Source organism: Carcharhinus amblyrhynchos, chromosome 11 (assembly GCF_965287045.1).
Source record: "Carcharhinus amblyrhynchos chromosome 11, sCarAmb.v2.hapA, whole genome shotgun sequence".
NCBI classification, from domain to species: domain Eukaryota; kingdom Metazoa; phylum Chordata; class Chondrichthyes; order Carcharhiniformes; family Carcharhinidae; genus Carcharhinus; species Carcharhinus amblyrhynchos.
Genome location: NC_137334.1, coordinates 63031009 through 63053505, shown reverse-complemented (window position 1 = coordinate 63053505; position 22497 = coordinate 63031009).

Genomic DNA, 22497 nt, shown 5'->3' with positions numbered 1-22497 from the left:
ATAGAAAGCATCCTTTGTGGTTGTATCATAGCTTGGTATGGCTCCTGCTCTGTTGAGGATATAAGGAACTAAAAAGGGTCATGAACGAAACCCAGTCTATCGCTCAAACCAATCTCCCATCCATTGACTCTATCTACACATACTGCTGCCTCGGAAAAGCACTCAGCATACTCAAGGACCCCACACATCCTGGACACATTCTTTTCCACCTTCTTCTGTCAAGAAAAACATACAAAATGTACCAACCGACTCAAGAACAGCTTCTTCCCTGCTGTCATCAGACTTTTGAATGGACCTTCCTTATATTTTGATCTTTCTCTACACCCTAGCTATGACAGTGAATACTATGAATACTACATTCTGCATCCTCTCCTTTCCTTCTCTATGTACAGTATGCTTTGTCAGTATAACATGCAAGAAACAATATTTTTCGTTGTATACTAATACATGTGACAATAATCAAATCACTGAATGTGAAGAGGAGATCATTGGATTCTCTCTTGATAGAGAAGGTCACTGCCTGGCACTTGTGTTGCAAAAATGTTACTTGCCATTTGTCAACCCAAACTTGCATATTTTCCAGGTCTTGCTACAGATGGGCATGGACCGCTTCAGCATTTGAAGAGTTGCAAATGGTAAGCATTGTACGATCATCAGTGAACACCCCCACTTCCAACCTTATGGTCAAAGGAAGGATGGAAGTAGCTGAAGGTGGTTGAGTCTTGGACACTACCCTGGTGAACTCGTGCAGTGATGTCCTTGGACTAAGATGATTGACTTCAAACAACCACCATTTTCCTTTGTTAAAAATAGCTACATAATTAAGCTTCTGGACATAATTGGTTTTTAAGATGTCATATTTCTCACATGTTCAGATAGACAGAAGTCTAGTAGCTGCAATAGAACATCTTTGTCAGGGGAATTAAATCTGGTGCATAAGTCTTTAGCACAACATCATTATGTTGGAAGGGATTTAAATAAACTTTACTGCTCTATAATATGAGGTTAAAAGGTTAAAAATATTGTTACCTATTATTATCTAAACGTTGGGAGGAAGTAAATAGGATCTTCCACACAACATTTTTGGTTGAGGGTGATGGCAACTATTTCAACCCTGTCCCTTGAGCTTACACACCAGACCCCATCATGGCTAAGGGTGAGGGCATGCATGGAACCTCCTCTTCTAGTTAGTTGTTTGACTATTCATAGCTTTCCTCTGATTTATTTTGTAATGTGCTGAAGATAATGATGGCATGTAATCCTATTGCTTCTGATAACCTACAGTGCCTTTTGAATGTTTAATTTTGGCCAGCTAGATCTATCCATGCCTGTCCTACTTACGATAACAGTTTTGCCACATGATGGAGATTGTCCACAGTGCATAAGTAAGAATTTTTGACTTCACAAGGTTTGTGCAAATACTAAAATGGACAAATGTATGTGAGAGATAGTGGGCTGAGGCAGATTAATTCTTTGTTTTGGTTCTCTTTTGCATTACTGATTCATTCTTAGTGATGGGCACAGCCAAAGCTTATTCTCTGTCCTCTATTTTCCTTTAATCCTTTCTTCATAGAATCCCCACAGTTCAGAAAGAGGCCATCTGGCCCATTGAGTCTGCACCAAATCTCCGACAGAGGATCCCACCCAGACCCTCCCCTATCACCATATCCCCTGTACATTTAACACTTAACCTACACATCATTGGACTATGGGAAGAAACCAGAGCACACAGTGGAAACACAGACAGATATGGGGAGAATCTGCAAACTCCTCACAGGTGGTCACCCAGGGTTGAAACTGAACACAAAACTGTGGCACTATGAGATGGCAGTGCTAACCACTGTGCCATTGGGTCTCCACTGAATCTTTTACATAGAATAACAACAATTCATCAATTATCAGTGGCAATCTGTCCCTTTGTTTGACATGAAGCCATGGAAATTCAGAGTTTTAGCTGATTGCTGAGGACATGTTGGTGAAGACAACAACCTATTAAAAATAAATACATTACACCTTTGTTCAAAATGTGGTCTGAAAACTTCATAAAAATAAATTAAGTATTCATCCATTTTTATCACTAGCAGTAATTTCTACAATTGATTTTAAGCAAAGTCAATAAAGTACAGCTATCTAATCTACATTTAGGCCAAAAGTGAAATGTAAATAAAATCTACTTACTTTCTTACCATTTAAATTTAATACTATAGCAATTATCTGGATATATGTTGTACTTCACTCATGAAATCTTTATGAGAAGCAACTGAGAAAACTGTTGTCTTATCACTATGTGCTTTATAACTACAGCAATAGGTCAAGATACACTTGAAGAGGTTCCTCATTTGTTTGACCTTATCAAAATTTTTAAGTATGTTAGCTGCATTCTAAAGTATGATTGTAGCATTCAGTTTTAGGAGATGCAAAATAATCTGTAATAGAATTACATTTTAAACACCTCAGGAAATTCTGGCTATTTTGCAACATAACTGTAATTAGAGACTAGTTTTTTGAGAAGATATTGATGATGGAGTCTCCCACATCAGTGTACACCCAGATCATTACTCCCCTGTGAGTTAAGCCCCAGCTTCTTACAGTTTTTTACACAGTGGCATAGTGGTACAGTGGTTAGCACTGCTGCCTCACAGCACCAGGGAGCAGATTTGATTCCAGCCTCAGGTTTACACATTCTCCCTATGTTTGTGTGAGTTTCCTCCGGGTGCTCCAGTTTTCTCCCACACTCCAAAGATGGGCAGGTTAGGTGGATTGACCATGCTAAGTTGTCCTTTAGAGTCCCAAGATGTGTAGGCTGGGGAGATTTGGGGGATTACGGGGGATAGGGCCTGGTACGATGCTCTGCCGGAGAGTTGGTGCAGACTTGATGGGCCAAATGGCCTCCTTCTGCACTGCAGGGATTCTATGATTTAATATAGGATAGGTTTTATCAGTTCTCAGCCAAACTACTGGATGGAACTATTATTAAGGAATCAATACCAGTCCTATTCCATTCACCATAATGTATTTGCCTATTTATTTGGATACAACTCTTAAATAAGTTTACATATAAAAATATTTTTTTTAAATCTGCAAAATGCAGAGTTTATAGTGTAACAGAATCTGTTATTGGAGCCATAATATCCATTAATTACAGGTCTAAAATTATTATTTTTTGGAACAGGATGCTTTCTGCTTCCCATATGTTCTCTTCTTCCCATTTATTATTTAACATCTTCATAAAAAGTTACTTTTTGGTTGGTTATGGTTATGATGCATAAATTTCACTGCTGTATTACAAATATGTTGGTGTGTTTGGAGGACATTTTCATCCTTTTAGGTAGATCACAGTCACTGACATCGTAAATATCACTTACTGACATGATCATTCGCTCTGTTAAGCATACAACAAAAAGTGCCATTTCTGAATCTTTAGTGCTGCATTCCTTCCAAATATTTCTCAAATGCAGTGCCAGAACTATACAGAGTAATCCAGATGTAGTCGAACCAGGGCTTTGTATGGCTGCAGCAAATTCTCATCCTATTTATATTCCAGTCATCTAGTAATAAAGACTAACATTCAATCAAGTTTTTTGAATACTCTTTGTACCTGATACAACATTTTAGTAATCAATGTTAACGAACTCTGAACATCTTTAAAATTTCACAGCTCCTAGTTTCTTTTTACCATTTATGCACTTACTATGCCACCAATCTTTGTTTCATCCGCAAACTTAGATGTACTGCTTTCTCCAGCAGTAATAAATTTAGTGAATAGTTCAGCACACTGCAGATTCTTGAGGGATAATGCGAGTCACTTCTTTCCAGTTCAACTACATTCCAGTTATCTCTATGCTCTGTCTTCTACCACCTAACCAATCACCTAACAAGTCAATATTTGCCTTCAACTCCTTGAGCTTTCGTTTTAGTTTATAGTCTGCTACATGGAGCCCTATCGAGTGCCTTCTGGGAGTCCAAATAAATTACAACCATAAACATTCCCTAGTTTGCTACTTTAGTTACTTCCTCAAAAAACAATTAATTTCTAGCAAGCTATTCCATAAATAATTCAGCCTGCCAGAGGCCTGCCAAAGAGAAGTGTTCAGTTATTTTTCTGAAGAGTAGGAAGCTGTCCTTTAAGGCTCACAAAATTAAAGTAAGCCATTGCCACCTGTATGGAACTCCACAGCCATAATCCGCCTCATCGAAATGAGTTTAGCAAATGTCCAAATGTCAGCAGCATCTTATCCACTGGAATGGAAATCTGACCAGTGTGCTCCTGTCCAAAAATTGAAATCTATCTCCTCCAACTTAACTCACCCAACCAAACCTGAACAGAACGTGCCCCCCCCACCCCACGATCCACACCTCCAACCTGCCCTCTACATCACACCCCAAGACACAACCCTCACTGCAGACCTGACCTAACCTGACCACTCCCTGACCCAAATGCCCAAACCAGTCAGACCTGACTTGACCCACCTCCTAAACCGACCACCAAACCAACCCAACCTGATGTGACCTATCCTCCTGAACCGTTTTATGCGACTGAAATTTCAATTAAACCCCCATATCACTTAGGTAGATGAAATATGCTGAATTTAGGCAAGTAAGAAATGTTGGGATTGGGAGATAAATTTAGTTTAAACCGCCCAGCAAGAGACTAGCAGATCAGGCAGAGTGTAAAATGGGAGCCTGGCCTGACCCTTCCCTGCCAGGCTTGATTCCATCAGTTCCCCACTTGGTGAGTTAGGTTAAAATTATCCTCCTTGTGCCACCATCACTTCTACCAGTAGTTCCATCATATTGATAATGTTATCCTTTGACTGAATTTGGAAGGTAGTATATACAGCTCAGCCTTCCCAGTTGAGGTGCAATCTCCTCACACAGGGTATGTAGTACAATAAAGTTCAATGCCTGCAGAGTCATGTTTGTTAGTTGTCAATTGCATTTAATTGGATGCAGGTGATTGACATTAACTGGGGATTCATTTGTACTCCTGTACAGAGAAACAGACTGAAACCATGGTTGTTGGCTGAAGAGGTACATCTCTGTAATGGCATCTCTATAAATAAATGCTTATAAAGGTGTGTAAATGTTGGTTCCAGTTCTCTCTCTTACTCCCTGGTTTTCTGAATGATAACATTGTTCTCTGCATTACCTGGTGATTCTTCTTCATGGTATCTGATCTAGCAGGCTTTGCTGCACACTCAATCTGGGAGTTAATGCATGGGTGGCACTGTGGCACAGTGGTTAGCACTGCTGCCTCACAGAGCCAGTAATCTGGGTTTGATTCCCGACTTGGATCACTGTCTGTGTGGAGTACACCCTCCCTGTGTCTGCGTGGGGTTCCTCCAGGTGCTCCAGTTTCCTACAGTCCGAAAGACGTACTGGTTAGGTGCATTGGCCGTGCTAAATTGTCCCTCAGAACATCCAAGCAGGTGCCGGAGTGTGGCAACTAGGGAACTTTCACTGCAATTTCATTGCAGTGTTGATCTAAGCCTATTTGTGACACTAATAGATAAACTAAACTAGATTACACTGTTTACCCCCGAGAGCAATTCTAGAAGTGCAGAAGTTTGAGAATATTCCTATGATGCTAACACAAAGAATTATGACACATGACACTCTTCAAGGCACAGAGATATATTTTTACTAAAAATGTTTCATACAGATTGATAATAGTAAATAACTCAGGCTATAATAGACAACCTGCAGCCTACAGTCTACATTTGAAAATGCCTGCTTATATCATTCATAATGAGTGAAAGTTTTCAAAAGATTGCCATCTGCCTTTCTTCTGAGCAGACCTCCCCAGGTGGCTGTCAAATCTTGTACTGGTTTTGAGGAGATTTTTGAAACAGTTATTTCTGTGTTGATGGTACATCTCATGGTAGATTCCCTTGGTCCTGTAAGCTGCTCTGCATTTCTTTCTGATGTATCCCAAAAGAATAGGGCTTAATATATGAATTGACCTGCTCTGCTGGATTATAGTCTCTGGAAGCGTGAAGGCAATTTTGATTGATATAAGAACTTTTTTTAAAGAAGCAACCTCAAAAATAACCAGGTGGGAAAAGCACAATCAATTTTTTGTTCACTTCGACACTCATCCATCATCATTTTTAAAATATGTGCATTATTCTAGTTTACCACACAATGGGCGCAATCTTACCAAAAAAATGGCAAAAGTAGAAAGTCCCACTGATGACGTGTTTTCTGACTAATCTTATGCCTCGTTAATAATAATTTTTATGCCCACGAGAATCATATTGCTCCTTCAGTACATTCCCTCTGATTCACCCACCCAGCGACAACTTAACTGCCACAGGTACTGAGGAGCTCCATATAAACTGCTCCCTAGCACTTGTTCCACAATGATCGCAGGGCATGGCAGGCAAGAAGGCAGCACCACACATTTCAGAGGGGGCCCTCACCAAGATGCTGGATGGAGTGGAGCAGAGGCAGAAAACTCTTTACCCCCTCTCCAGGAGACGGCCTTCTAGCAGGGTCACCAGCTCCTGGGTTGCAGTGGCAGCCCTGGTCAGTGCAAGAGCATTTCAGAAGAAGGTGGGGTGGCAATATCGAAAGAAGATAAAGATCTTCACTCAGCCAGGATAAGTAAATCATCCCCCATCTCCCACTGGACTCTCTTGCACACGCCTCTCATCCTCAATCCTTTCTCACACTCAGCCACCTTGACCTTTTCCAATACCAGGCACCAGATTCCCCCTTACCTCCCACGTTCACCATGTTCCGCCAAAGTCCAATTAGAATTGATGCTCAATATGAAGACATAGCACATTTAAAAATGAAGAAATGGCTCCAGGTTTTCCCAGTGTCACCTATGACATATTTGGTGTCAATGCCTCCATGAAGCCATGCCCCCATGACCTTTGCCTGAATGCACTCACACAATCCAGAAAGTGTTTTGTTTACAAGTGTCCGGCCCTTCTGGGGTTGGCAATGAAGTGAGGCAATGGTCTAGTGGCATCATCACTAGACTATTACTCCGGAAATTCAGTTAACATTCTGGGGGCCCGAATTCGAAATCTGCCATGGCAAATGTTGGAATTTGAATGCAATAAAAAATATTTGAAATTAAGACTCTATGGATAAGCCTGAAACCATTATAGATTGTCGGGAAAAACAGCATCTGGTTCGCAAATGTCCTTTAGAGAAGGAAATCTGCCGTTCTCACCGGGTCTGGCCTACATGTGACTCCAGGATCACAATAATGTGGCTGACTCTAAATTGTCTCTGGGCAACTAGGGATGGGCAATAAATGCTATAATAAGCCTCACAACACCAGGTTAAAGTCCAACATGTTTATTTGGTGGCACCAGCCACTAGCTTTCGGAGCACTGCTCCTTCATCAGGTATGTGGGAGTTCTGTTCACAACCAGGGCATATAAAACACAAACTCAATTTACAAAATAATGGTTGGAATGCAAGTCTTTACAGGTAATCAAGTCTTAAAGGTACAGACAATGTGAGTGGAGAGAGGGTTAAGCACAGGTTAGAGAGATGTGTATTGTCTCCAGCCAGGACAGTTATTGAGATTTTGCGAGCCCAGACAAGTCGCGGGGGTTACAGATAGTGTGACATGAACCCAAGATCCCAGTTGAGGCCATTCTCATGTGTGTGGAACTTGGCGATCAGTCTCTGCTCAGCAACTCTGCATTGTTGTGTGTTGTGAAGGCCACCTTGGAGAATGCTTAACTGAAGGTCAGAGGCCGAATGCCCGAGACCGCTGAAGTGTTCCCCAACAGGAAGAGAACCCTCTTGCCTGGTGATTGTCAAGCAGTGTTCATTCATCCGTTGCCATAGCATTTGCATGGTCTCCCCAATATACCACGCCTGGGTACATCCTTTCCTGCAGCGTATCAGGTAGACAATGTTGGCCAAGTTACAAGTATGTACCGTGTACCTGGTGGATGGTGTTCTCACATGAGATGATGGCATCCATGTCAATGATCTGGCATATCTTTCAGAGGTTGCTGTGGCAGGGTTGTGGGTGTTGTGGTCACTATTCTCCTGAAGGCTGGGCAGTTTGCTGCGGACAATGGTCTGTTTGAGGCTGTGCGGTTGTTTGGACACAAGAAGTGGGGGTGTGGGGATGGCCTTGGCGAGATGTTTGTCTTCATCGATGACACGTTGAAGGCTCCGGAGAAGATGTTGTAGCGTTTCGGCTCCGCGGAAATACTGGACGATGAAGGCTACTCTGTTCGCCGTGTCTTCTGAGGAGATTGGTGCAGTTTTTCGTAATGGCGCGTCGGAACTGTCAGCTGACGAGTCGAGCACCATATCCTGTTCTTATGAGGGCATCTTTCAGCGCCTGGAGGTGTCTGTTGCAATCATCCTCATCTGAGCAGATCCTGTGTATACGGAAGGCTTGTCCACAGGGGATGGCTTCTTTAACATGTTTAGGGTGGAAGCTGGAGAAGTGGAGCATCGTGAGGTTATCTGCGGGCTTGCGGTACAGTGAGATACTCAGGTGACCATCTTTGATGGAAATGTGTGTTTCCAAGAATGCAACCAATTCCGGAGAGTAGTCCATGGTGAATCTGATGGTGGGATGGAACTTGTTGATGTCATCATATAGTTGTTTCAATGATTGTTCACCATGAGTCCAAAGGAAGAAAATGTCATTGATGCATTTAGTGTATAGCATTGGTTGAAGATCCTGTGCAGTGAAAAGGTCTTATTCGAACCTGTGCATGAAGATGTTGGCTTCTTGAAGTGCGAGTTTGGACCCCATGGCTGTTTTGTGTGTCTGGATGAAGAACTGGTTGCTGGAGGTGAAGACATTGTGGTCCAGGATAAGGGAATGAGGTGTGAAATTGCATCTGGATATTGGCAGTTGTGGGCACTGAGTACTGAGGCAGTTGCAACAATGCTACCGTTGTGGGGGATGCTGGTGTAGAGTGCCGAGATATCCATTGTGACGAGGAATGCTCCTAGTTCAATTGCTCCATGTGTGCTGTGTTTCTGTAGGAAGTCCGTAGTGTCGCAACAAAAGCTGGGGGTTCTTTGTACAATGGGCTTCCGGATGCCCTTGACATAGCCGAAGGTGTTCTCGCACTGGGTCCCATTGCCTGATACAATGGGACGGCCTGGTGTTTTTGCCTTGTGTATCTTTGGGAGGCAGTAGAGATCTCCAACATGGGGAGAATGTGGGATGAGAGCACGGACGGTGCTCTGAAGATCCAGATCAAAGATCTTGATCAGTCTGTTGAGTTGACGGGTATGTTCTTTGGTTGGATCTGTGGGTAACTGTCTGTAGTGTTCCTCGTTGTTCGGTTGTCAGTACACTTCTTTGCAGTAATCCGTTCTGTTCAGTACCGCAATGGCCTCTCCTTTGTCTGCTGGTTTGATGACAATGTTGCAGTTAGTCTTGAGAGCACAGATGGCGTTGCGTTGCGTTTGGGTGATGTTCGGGGCTGTCTTGTGATGAATCTGGTGTTGACACACCTCCTGACAGCTTGGGCATACATGTCAAGTCAAGGGCAGTGGCCTTCCGGAGGAGTCCAATTTGACTCTTTCCTCGTCGGTTGCTGCACTGTGGATGTTTCTGTCAGATGTTCCCAGTTCATTGGCTGACTCACTGTGTTCACTGTTGGCCTCTTAGGGTTTGTGGAAGAATTCCCACAGCCTCATTCACCTGATGAATTCCTCTGTGTCTGCTGCAAGACTGATGGGGTCTATTTTGGTGGTGGGCCAGAAATTAAGCCCTCGGCTGAGAACTTCGATTTCATTTTCGATATCAATAAATGCTGGTCAGCCAACGATACTCACGTCCCACAAATGAACAAAATAAATGCATCTTTATTGTTCCAGTGTATTATGAAAGATATACCCAGAACAATGGAAAATTATGCAAATAAACTCACTTTTCTTTATTTGGCCTGCAGATGAATCATCTCTGGGTGACTGAGGCAGCTAAATGATTTCCATTTCCATGGATAAACTGCGTCATGCTGATGGCATTTCACATGGCTGGATTCCCTCAATTTGAAAGAACACACTTGGCATTTTGGGCAACAGCGTTTAATTCCTATGCTGAGTGAACTGCAAGAGATATAACCCAACAACAACTTACATTTACCTAGCACCTTTATTGTCAGTTAAACATTCCAACGCAACTCACAGAGCAGAAAGGGAGAAAATGAATGTGGGACAAGGAAGGGGATATTAGGAATATTGCAAAATGCTTGATCAAAATGGTAGGTTTTAGATCAGGGGATATGCGGAAAAGGCAGAAGGATAGGAATGAGAAAAATATCAGCCATGATTGAATGGCAGAGCAGCCTCAATGGGCCGAGTGGCCTTATTCTGTTCCTATATTTTATGGTCTTATGGTGTTAAAAGATGATAGAGGGATGAAGGGACAGAGAGGTTTAGCAAGGAAATCCCAGCTGGGCTACACATTTGGCCAGAGCTAAAGAAACACCAAGCCCTTGGGCAAGGTTACAGAAATAGTGAGTGACGAGAACTTGAAAGCAGTTAAACACGAGGATAACAGTTTTAAATGGGAATCATTTGGGTCCAGTAGCCAAAGTAAGGCAGGAAAGAAAACTGAACTAATGGTCTCAAACTTAAAAGTAAATGGCTGAGACAGAATGATCCTGAGGTAGTGAGTGATTTCTGATGGCAGATGTGCAGTGCAGTGCAGACATCTGGTGATGGGTGGCTAAATCAGTTGCGCGTTTTTTATGCCTATATATGCATCCCTTAGGCTTAACGGAACAAAGGTAAGAGCTTTACTGAAGGAATGAGAATTTAGAAAAAGTAGTTTTAAATAATCTAGAGGAGAGATTTTACTGGGTTGAGTACAGAAGGAGTGGGTTTTAAAAACAATAGCAGTGTATGTGTGGTAAGAGATACAAACAAGAAATTAGTCAGAGAAGGCCTTCTCCTGCAATCTGCACCCTGGAAATAGAGAGGTTTACATGGTATGGTAAGGTCAAAGGAAAGCTGTGATACAGTGAGAGAGGTTATATGGAGGGAAAGGTTAGGGGAAGGTAGGTTGGCATTGCAATCAGAGTAGACAGGGAAACATGGGTAGAAATAATATTCAAATCACCAGGGATAAATATTTAGTTAGTCAATAGCCTAACGTAGGAATGAAGGCTCAGTGAGAAATGTAGGGTGGAAAGTACACAATATAAAGAAGAAGTGGGGAGGTTAGAAGATTAGAATAAGGTGAGAGGCTCAAAGCAGAAGAAGGTGCCAAAGAAGTAAGAGGGATACTGAGGGCCACACCACTGCAGCCACAGTTTGATTGAGGCAAAGGGTGGAATGTGTAAGCAGGAAGGGGGACTTCAGTAAGGAACAAGGTGTCAACTAACAATCAGAAAAGTTTTCATCAAAGTAGTAGAATTTTACGAGATTTTTTTGTAAGTGCCCAGCTAATCTGAAAATGGGAGAGTGCCAGACCTGTTTTTTGGATGAGTTTTCATGCCCAATCTTATACACTCTGTCTTTGAAAAGATGGGCAAGTCAGTTCCTAGCCAGAGAGGCTGTGGGCTGGCCTTAACTTGTCAGACAGCCTATAGAGGAAAGTATTGCTCATGTGCAGACCTCTGATGCTGCACGTGTGCATTAGCAGTAAGAGACAGAGAGCTGTTCTGCGGGTAACCTCAAACAGCAACACCGGGCAATCGTGGGGGCCAGTGGGCTGAGATGCAGGCCCCCACCATCCCCCTGTCACTCAAACCAATCATGGGTCCATTGCCCAGATCAATCATGAACCCCCTCCCTCCTCCACTGATCAAGGACACACCGCCCTCTCCCACCAATTGCCTACAGAGTGGTAGCAGACTTCCCTTTCCCCATTGGCCCTTCCCACCACTGGCCCTGCCCCACAATGCACATCCAACTGGCCCCACCCCCCCAGTGGCCCCACAACTTGGCACTGCCCCCCACAGGCCCTGCCTCCCATTGGCCCTATCCCCTGGCACTGACCCCACAGACCATACTGCCATTGGCCCTGCTCCAACACTGCCCAATGGGCATTGCCCAGGTGCCAGGCTGACATTGCCCAGGTACCAGGGTGGCACTGCCAGTCAGGCACTACCCATGGGGCACCACTGCCTTGCACTTGATCTTCCCAGGGGGCATCAATGGCTTCTGGTTCTCACCAGCAAGGCCAACATGACTGTTCCTTGTTGATGGAGAGCAGGTGTTTTCCTTCCCGGAGAGAACCTCTCCCAGCGAGGTCTTAAGGCAAACGAGCCCGGACATTGTGTGCCAGGCTCACTAAATACATTGAAACTAGCATTTCAATAAATTTCAATAAATTAATTAGCATCTCACCCATTTCCAGAGAGAGGCTGACCGTGCCAGAAATCCAGGAGTTATAAATTCACAACAGACACAAAAACCAGCGCCAATTGCACTCAGCGTTTTAGGCCCGATTTTACACTTTTCCGTCGCAAAACAGGCGTAAAGCGGCCATAAAATTCTGCCCCTAGATGTCAATGGAATCTTTCACAGTGAGTTCCCAGAGGACAAATGACTTTTCCTCAAGTGAATAGTTATTCTGCACGGAAGTGCAGAAGGACAGTGATTACAGACAGGACCTGAAGGGATAGTTGTAAATGGAGTGAGCAAGACTGGAAGGAAGTTGACAGGATTAGCACTCTGTGCATATATTACATGAGAGTTCTATCATCATGCGCTTTGTGTAAGACCACGGGTATAGAACAGTGCATGTCAATGTCCACGAACCTACTGGCAATTATAATGTCCTCATCACCCGGCAACCAATGGCATCACTCATTATTTGAGTCACAAAGACAATTTCAAGGTCGGCCAAGAATACTTTTGCATTCAGGCATTGTGCATTCCAGCTGAGCCTTCTTTCTAACCAAGCAAATTCAACTAACAGAATCACAATTGAGCACACCACACAAATCTTAAAGCAATGCTTCAGATGCTTTGACTTTTTAAGATTTAGTCATGGCATCACTGGCTGGGCCAGCATTTACTGCCCATGTCTAATTGCCCTTTGAAAAGTGATGGTGAGCTGCTTTCATGAACCGCTGCAGCCTATCCAGAGTAGGTACATCCACAGTGCTGTTAGGGAGGGAGTTCCAGGATTTTGACTCAGTGACAGTGAAGGAATGACAATGTCTTTCCAAATCAGGATGGTGTGCAGCTTGGAATGGGACTTGCAGTTAGTGGTGCACCCATGTGCCTGCCCCCCTTATTCTTTTAGATTGTAACCATTGTGGGTTTGGAAAGTGCTGCCTAAGGAGCATCTGTGAGTTCCTGCAGTGCAGGTCAAGTGATATCAGGCAATCCTGCCCTGTGAAAGTCTTGTGTATCATTCTGGGGTGCTTCATGCCACACAATTTGGTTTGGCAGTGAGGTATTTACATAGAGTCACAAAGAGCACAGGGTTGGGCACCCTGGACTCACTGCCTCAGGGCAGCATCACAGTAATAATAATAATCTGCTGAGAACAGATTGCTGGGCTAGTGTAAGATCAAGCATGCCTCTTAGAGCACTGAGACCAGCAGCCATGAAGGCAGGGATTTGACCCAGCATAGCAGGAAAGTGGCTGTCCTGGCCTCTGCCTGAGCTTCTCCTGCAGCACTCTGACTTTGATTGGTTTTCAACCTGCTTTGCAGTCGACGTGGAATCAGTGGCCTCCAGATCCTGCAACACAGTTGGGTCCACAACTGTTGCCCTGGAATTGGTCCCACTCCCATGTGAAAGGGATGGGCTTCAAGCAATGCGATGCTTTCAATCACCTTGGGGCTAGACTCTTCAATGCTTTTTAAGGAGGCAGTCTAGAAGGCCTGCTAGTGCACCAAGCATCTTAACATGCATGTTCAAGCATTGCCTTGTATGTCGCCCCATTGAAATCCTTACCTGAGTCCCTTGAAGCAGAACTTACCATCTAGGGAGCTGACAGAACAAACTATCCTATCCCCCTGTGCCAGGTGATCCTCTAGGTGTGGCTTCCAATTCTGGATCATCTTTTAAGGTATGCACACTGCCAGTATCTGAGCTGGTGGCAGCAAAAGTCAGATGAAGTGACATTAACATCATCATCAGAGATATGGTGCAGCTCTTGCCCTTCCTCCTAATGCTGCATTGGCAGGTCATGCAAGAGCTTTGTGTATCTGCAAACAGAAAATCAGCCATGGAAGGTTGGGGTGAGGGAAGGGGGCTAAGTGGAAAGCAAGAGGTTCATTCTTGTACTTTATGAAAGATAGCAGGATGAGGGTGAGGTGCGATTTGAGAATGACAGAAAGGAAAGAACATACCATCAACCTGCATGTTCTCTGCCGAACTGGATGCAACAGCCTCTGCCACAACTAACTTCATGATGAGGAACGCCATCAGTACTCCTAGGTTAGGCAGGCAAGCCTGTCACCCTCTCAGTTCTGTTCTTCTTCCTAAGATTGCGGGTCACCTTGCCCTGCAACGGAGAGGGAAGATGCCAGTGATTGTGCTACACTGTAATTGCATGATGTGCTGCCATAGCTGAATAGTTAGAAGGTACATAGAAGCTGCAAGAGGTTGGCGTGAGATTGACATCATTGGAAGTTGTGTGTGAGTTGGGTATAAAATCTGGATGTTAAGCCTGCATCCTGGAGGCTGCAGACGGCTGAGTGAGGGGGGTGTAACACATTGAACAGTGTGAGAGTTTGGCATTTTGGTGTCTAGGAGATGTCAAATGAAAATGCAACCATTTGACCTTGACTACACTTGTGAGATCTTTGAGTTTCTCACAGCACCATTGTCAGATCCTCAGAATCAGACTCCATGAATTGACCTCCCTGGCCATTTGCTCCCACTCTCTTCTGATGGTGAGCACCCCCTACAAAAACATTGCTTTTCTCTTCCTGCTGTTTTCTCCACAACTTCTTGGACTAAGGCTTCCAGGGCTGCAACCAAGAATCTGGGAGCCCTCCCTCTTCCAGTGCTTTTCCTTAAGACCAATTCCTGCAGAGACAGCCAGCAGCAACTTCCTTACAATCGATGTGGCTCTCCTTGATAAAAAGGGTAGGCTCTCTTTGAGACATGCAGGCTAGCTGCAGCACATGCCAGACAGGTATACTGTTAGAACCCCTGTTGAACATCCAACCTGCCAGCCAGCCAGCCAGCAGCATGGGTCATACTTGACTGAATGCAAAAATCATTAAAATGAGGAGGCAACAAATCATTTATGCGCTGCCTGCTTCAGTGAGAAAAGACGTGGGCATATTGCAAATTGCAGTCCTTATGCCTGAAAATGGGAGCAAACTATTATTCTGCCCTCTGAATTTAAGCCTATAATTTACAACAGAGTCAGTGCTGTGATGGCAGAACTCACACCCCAACTCACTTCCTGTGGGTCAATGGAATTGTCTGAATTTCAGGCTCAATATTGCTTGTAGAGACAAATATTTTGTAAAAGCACACTTACCACAATATATGCTGTTCCATGCAAATCAGTAGCCAGTGTTCATTATTAGAGTTTATGGATAATTATATTACATTTAAAATTATATATCAATGGCACTGAGAGAAAAATCCAACTCTTTTGATGTTTTTGTTTGGTTGCACAATTTCTACTTCTTTCTATCATTTTTGTAACTCTTTTCAGCCCCAATGCTCTGGGTTGTTACTTCCATCACTGGAAGTGGGTTGGGGGGAGGGGGGTGTGGAGCAGGGGATGGGCTAACATTTTCACCCATTTGTCAGTTTGTTTATCCGTAAACAATATATCTTAAAGACTAATGGACAGATTTCAACAAAACTTGGTGCACAGATAGGGTGTGGCCCAAAGAAGAACACATTCATTTTTGACAAAGATGTGAATTTGGATCCTGGATTAATATTAGGTAACAGGGGAATTGACTTTTTTTTCAGAATGTTGTGGGTGTTTTATTTAGAATGTTATGGACCATTTCAACTGCTGTTGTGGAATTTGTCATAGCTGTCAAAATGTGAGCAGAGTTTTCAGAGCAGGTTGTTGGCCTGAAGTCCCCTCAGTGAGATGGAAGCTCTTAATAAAAAGATTTATTTTTTCAGCTTCGAATTTACATAACATCAACCAGGCAGGGAAATGTCTCAAGGAAGAGCTGCATAATTGAAATAACAGTGTGGCAGAGATATGCATTCTACGTTGTCCCTTCTTCGTTTGTCTTCCTCTGTAATCAGGCATTTATACACAGTGCTATGTGCTGACATGACCATTGATGGCCTCATCAACTCCATCCTCAGCACTTCAATCTGAATAGTTGAAATAAAAACATATCTTTGTTAAGAATAAGAAAACCAAAATAGCTAATTTCTGACGGTATTTTTGAAAAGTTCTAAAGAAATGTAATAATTGTAATTTACAGCATTCAGAATCGTATAAATAATCTTTCAGTTGTAAATGGGTATCAGCATTCATTAGGCCATTCAAAATTAAATTTAATCATCACACAATAAACTTAACAAGCAAATTGCACTGGGTTGCAGGGACATTAGATCCCACAGCAGCTGGCAATCCTAAACCAGACCTGATTTCCATAGCAACACTGCAATGCTGAACTAAACCTGATAACATAAATTGCACCCCAAGGGAGGAGTGACTTTCACTGAATGCTTCAATTTTCATTGTTGTTTTGATTTCACTTGGCAGTGAATAATACTTTGATACTCTGTGGATGCACTTATTTAGGTAGGGGAATGGGAATAATTTAGCATATTTGTCCTTTCATACTCTCAGATCGCCAAACACTAGTTCCCGGGCGACATAGCAATTAGTGTCCAGCAACTCTGATGAGGCTTATCCACTGACCACAAGGAGGCAGCCAAAGGCGTCTTGCCCTCTACTGTCTTTGTCTTTAAGATCCTATTTGGTGCTGACCCTTAACAGCATTACTTCTTCCTGACTTTTGATGGATAGAAAATGGGATTTGAGGTTCAAATTAGGGGTCAACAGGATGTTAGGATTGTGAGACAGTATATGGCAAGTAATTGGACTTCTGTCTTGATAGTACAGCTTCACTTTGATCAGTTTTGAATTGGAAAATATTTCCTCTCATTCAGACCAAGGGCCAGATTTGTGTTCCTGGATTGGGTGCGTAGAGACAGGAGAATTCTCAGCACGGTGAACCATATCTTTAAAAATTACTGCCCACTGTTCTGATTTTTGTTCTGGTTGGTGTTTGATAACAACCATTTGGGCCAGTTACTCCCAGAATGAACGCAGAGGCTGCTGGATGTGGAAGCGGGATGGACGGGTAGTCACTTCTGTGCTTTGGCACCTTGTTGCATTAAACACAAAAGTTGAAGCAAAACAAAAGTCCTCCAAATCTCAGCCCCACACACATGCTTCATCCATGCCAACCTATGCCATCTCATGTCCCACCTATTTCCCCATGACCCTTATATGCCCTGTGATAACCGATGTTCATGTGTCCTGCCCCCATGCAAATTCATGCCCCTCTATCTACCTTCATACATCCTATGCCCTTGCTACATTCTCATGGCCCCTTATAAGCCCTATGACAACTTAATGCCAATTTGTGCCATCCCATGCTCCCACCCACAACCTTTTGCCCTTACTCTCTTCATGCCAGCTAACTTAATATGCTTTGTCAGTTCCAACAAGTTTATGCACTTTTGCATACAATCAAGTTTACTTTTAACAATCAAAAAGGGTGCTTTACCTCTTTCGAAGGACGCCTACCTTCCTCAAAGGTGTCCTGAAACCAGATCTAAAAGGGTGCCTTACCTCTCTAAAGGTGTAGCCTGGCATTCCAAACAACTCCACCAAGTTCAGGTCAGCTCTTACCTGGTCTAATATGCACACTCTGAGTTTTGCAGTCCTGGTCTACCAAAATCCCACTGCATTGGAGGCAGCGGATAATTTAAATGGCCAGCTGCTTCCATTAGCTATACATGCACAACCCTCAGCCTGACTCCAGTCCCACCCATGCAGTAATAGGAAGAACTGTATTCCAGAGAGACTCTCGTCATGTTGAAAATCTGGGCCTTGAAGATGTCATGTATCTTGCTGGCTGAAGGAAACAATCTAGCAGCTATTGGATAAGCAAGATAAATATCCAAAACTTGGTTTGAAGACAAAAGATCAACAAAGGAGCTCACTTAATCACCAGAGATGATGTGTACTAAATGATGACTGTAACAGAGATATATAATTTGAGTTGTGGTAAAAGAATGAATGCCTTTTCTAGTTGACCCATGCTGGTCAGCGGTTCGTGTAATGCCAGTTACACCTGGGTGTCAGTGTCCTGAGGGGTTGTTATTCTAGGGCTTCTCAGGTCTGATGGTTGGGGTGTTTTAAATTAAAAATTAAAATAAAGCATATAAAATTGACATAGGAGTACACATTGATTAGTAACTGTCATGTTCACAGCATTGATGCATTCATTAGAGTAGATAATTTATTCAAACATCACCCTCTCCATTCAATTCAGTGCAATATCAATACAATAACAGTGTAAGTTCTGTGTTACCAGCATAAACTTGGTCTATACTGATAAGCAACACTCTGTTCCAAATTAGCACAGTGAAATAAAGGTTTATTTATTGTAATCCTTCCAAAATCTAGTAGTTATCTGTGAAACAATTCCTGTCTTCTATGCAGTTTGATATTGATGAGGTGTCATAATATAATCTAATGTAATTGTATATTCACAGACAAATTTTCTTCCATGGCTGAAATATCTTTAGTACCTTATGTTTCCCATTTCTATGATCTACCATTTTTCTAGCATAATATATATTGTTTGCTTCTGCATGGAGGTTAATGGACTGCAACATCATTATACCAAATTAACATGTACAGCTGAATAAAAAATCATCCCCCACAGTGCCAATGACAGGTGACCAACTGTAGATGGGTTTGAAGGATATGGAGGAAGTCTATTGCCATATGGGATTTGACTACAATCAAAGCAATATGTTATATTTGAGTATAGAAAAGTATATATTTTTAAATAGCTGAGCAGTTTCTCAGATTAGAATTTGAATTATCCAACAAAGAACAAAGAAGTGGACAAACCAATGGTGAACAAGAATAAATAAATTCCGATTGCAAAGCAAATTAGACCAATTTAGTGGTAATAAGAAGGATAACTTTACAAAAATGTCTGAAGAACTGGCAGAAAATGACCAGGAAACCCTACTGGATGAGTAACCAAATACTGAGCGCAAAACCATTCAGAAACACAATGAATCCATGTCTGCCCCTGTGATTAAAAGGGCAGGTGGCAAAACAATAACATTGGATCTTGATTTCCAAGCTCCTGTTGGAATTGTATCCCAAAGGTGTGTTGGGGAATCCCATTTGGATATTCCCAGGTATGGTTTGCACAGCGATTGCCCAAAGGTACAAGCTTCCCTTAGGCAATTGCATTGCACTGGGAACCATCTGAAAGTGTGATTTAAACCGCAAACTTCAGATTGTTACAACTGGGTTATGCTAATAGTTACCCAGAATAAGTTAGATCAATTAAAGCCACTTGTAAATTCTGGGTAACTAATGTAGAAACCCAGACAGGCCCTTTATGTGACTCCCTGTAGTCCCCGACCCTCCACTTGACTGCTCCCACACACGCCTTCCCCCATGGGACTATCCCCATACCCTCAAAGCAAGGCCAAGTGAAGTTAGGTACCAGCTGTTTGTACGCAACATTGATTGTGGAAGCCATATGCTCTTTCTGCTTCTAATCAAGGGTAAATATTTCCTTTGTTTTACCACTTGAAGTTGATGACAGTTCTATGAATATATGAATGGCTAAGCATTTTTCATAAATTGTTATGAAATATTCGGCATGTATTAAATGTATTTAATCTTATTCATATGATCATGGTTAGTGAAATGCCTGATTTAAATGTTGCGGCTGATTGAGATTAAGGCGGGCCATTCATGCAGCCCACTCACTATCCTAGGTTGCCCATCACAGCTCTGAATATGTAATTCAATGTATGATCACTGCTACCAAATGATGTCTTTAATACGAGGTAATTAATTTATCCTCATTGCACATTACCAGATCTAGAATAAAAGCAAAATACTGCGGATGTTGGAATCTGAAACAAAAACAGAAAATGCTGGAAAATCTCAGCAGGTCTTATAGCACCTGTGGGGAGGGAACAGAGCCAATGTTTTGAGTCTAGATGATCCTTTGTCAGAGCCTGCTGGAGGGTCATCTAAACTCGAAACATTGGCACCAGATCTAGAATAACTTGCTCTCTGCTTAGTTCTAACATATGCTGCTTTAAGAAATTGTTCTGAAAATACCCTGTGAGCTCAGTTTCCAGGCCACCTTTTCCAGTTTGGTTTTCCTAATCTGTAGGGAAATTAAAATCATCTATGATTATCACTGTACATTTCCCAAGAGCTTCTATCACCTCTTCCTGTATACTCTATCCAGTAATGTGGTTACTGTTAGGGGTCCAAAATCCACTTCCACAAATGACTTGCTACCTTTACCATTTCTTATCTCTACCCAAACTGACTCAGGCCATTCTTCTCTGTTTTACAAATAGGTAAGTAACAGAGCTACCCCTCCATGTTTTCTAAGATTCCTATCCTTCCAAGATGCCATGTACTCTTGAATATTCAGGTCCCAGCATTTGTCAGCTTACAGAAATGTCTATTTTTATTGGAACTGTCACTTCATCTGCATTGTAATGAATGTTACCTGCATTCAAATACAGAGCCTTTAAACTCTCTTGTTTCCCATTTTTGAAATCTTTGTCGTGATTTCCTGGCTCACTCTTAAGTTTGTATGCTATGACCCTTTCATGCACTGATTTTCATTCATCTTATTGCTACCTTGCTCTTTTGCTTTGTCTTCCCTCTTTCATTGGTCCCCTCTTTCCACACTTGATCCCTTGCTCCAACTATTTAGTTCAAAGCATTCTCTACACCTCTAATTTTGTGACGCAAATTGTCCCAATGTGGTTCAGATAAAGACTGTCCCAAGGAGTGTGACTGCCTCCTGGTACAAAGTGTCCAGATAACTTTCCTTCTCCCTGATGAGTCATAGTGTCTGCAATTTGGCCTCCAGCTCCATGCCTCTGAGCCAAAGCTCCTCAAGTCGCAAATGTTAAACACAGGTGTGTTTGCCCTGGACCACTCCAGCATCCAGAAGCTCCCACATTCTGCAGTTGCAACATATCTCCTGCCTTGCTTAAGTGTTAATTCATTTATTTGTCTGCATTAATTTAAAATTAATTAAAAATGTTATTCCCAAAAACTTTTACTACTGCTAGTAACCTTTTCAAAACTATTAAAACCTTACAAGTACTGATAAATTACATGAGCTTTGAAGATAAATGAGCAAAATATTAACAATCCAATTACTCATCCGTTTTCCTGTGATATCCCACTCTGATTTCTCTCAGAACATAGCCACTCCACTCTGGAACCACAGACAGGATTGGATGCTGCTGATTCCCTCCAGGTCCTCCTACCACCCACTCTTCTAGATGCTGCAGGTAACCTCCAGATTCTCTTTTCACCCACTTTTCTGTGCTCAAATTCACCTTTGAAATGAGTTCTCTTTCCTCTATGTGCTGGTTGAGAAATCTCCAATGGTTTCTCTACTCTCATGAGTCCACCTTCACAGGTCAATATATGCACTGGGATTCCAAAGGTTCCGCATACTATAAGATTGGCCTTATTGCCAACTTTACCTGAGACATTTGCCCACCATGCAAGCCTGATGCCAAAATAGGGCACATCAAAGCTATGATGTGAGATAATGGCTATCCCAATCAGATTATTACTCATATATTGGGCAAATTCATGAATGGGCCCAAGAGCACCACTTGCAGTCCTGAAAAGTGCTGAGCTTACCTCTGATTACCCTGGAAATGTAAAGTGTCTCAAAAATTAGAGCAGCAGATGAAGCTAGCCATTTCACACTGCTACTATGACTAGTGTACTTAGGATGCTGCCATCAAGCAAAAAGACATTCTACCTAACATATAAATGAATAGGGTGGTATATGAATTTCTGTACCTGTGTGATACAAGGTGGCTGTATGTCCCAATGATCAAATCAAACAGCATGTTCCTTCAAGCTGTACATAAAAGAAAAATACTGACTGCATTGAACCTCCTGTGCTTGCAAAGTTCAGAGCAAACACTAAGGATTTTCTGGCCTGCCCACCATGGTCAATGGACTTTTGGTTGTGCCACCGAATCTACCGCAGCAGGTCCCATCAGGATGGGGATGGAAAATTCCAGACATGGTGTCCAACATTAGAGAAGATTCCTTGATTACAAAACAGTTTCTAAACATTCTTGATTGTGCTAAGAATTACATTTGAGGTTATCTGTTGGGTTTACAGCCTGGCTGCAACATGTCCATGCAATGTGCCTTTTTCAGTTAAACAAAAGCTTGGGGGACAGTCATTCCCTGGTTTATTGTTCATTGTAATACCATGACCAATCAGAATTGACTTGCCTGGTTTGAATTTAAACAAAAGCTTGGCAATTAACTGTTCCCTGGCATATTCTCCACAAAAAAGACTCTGCCAA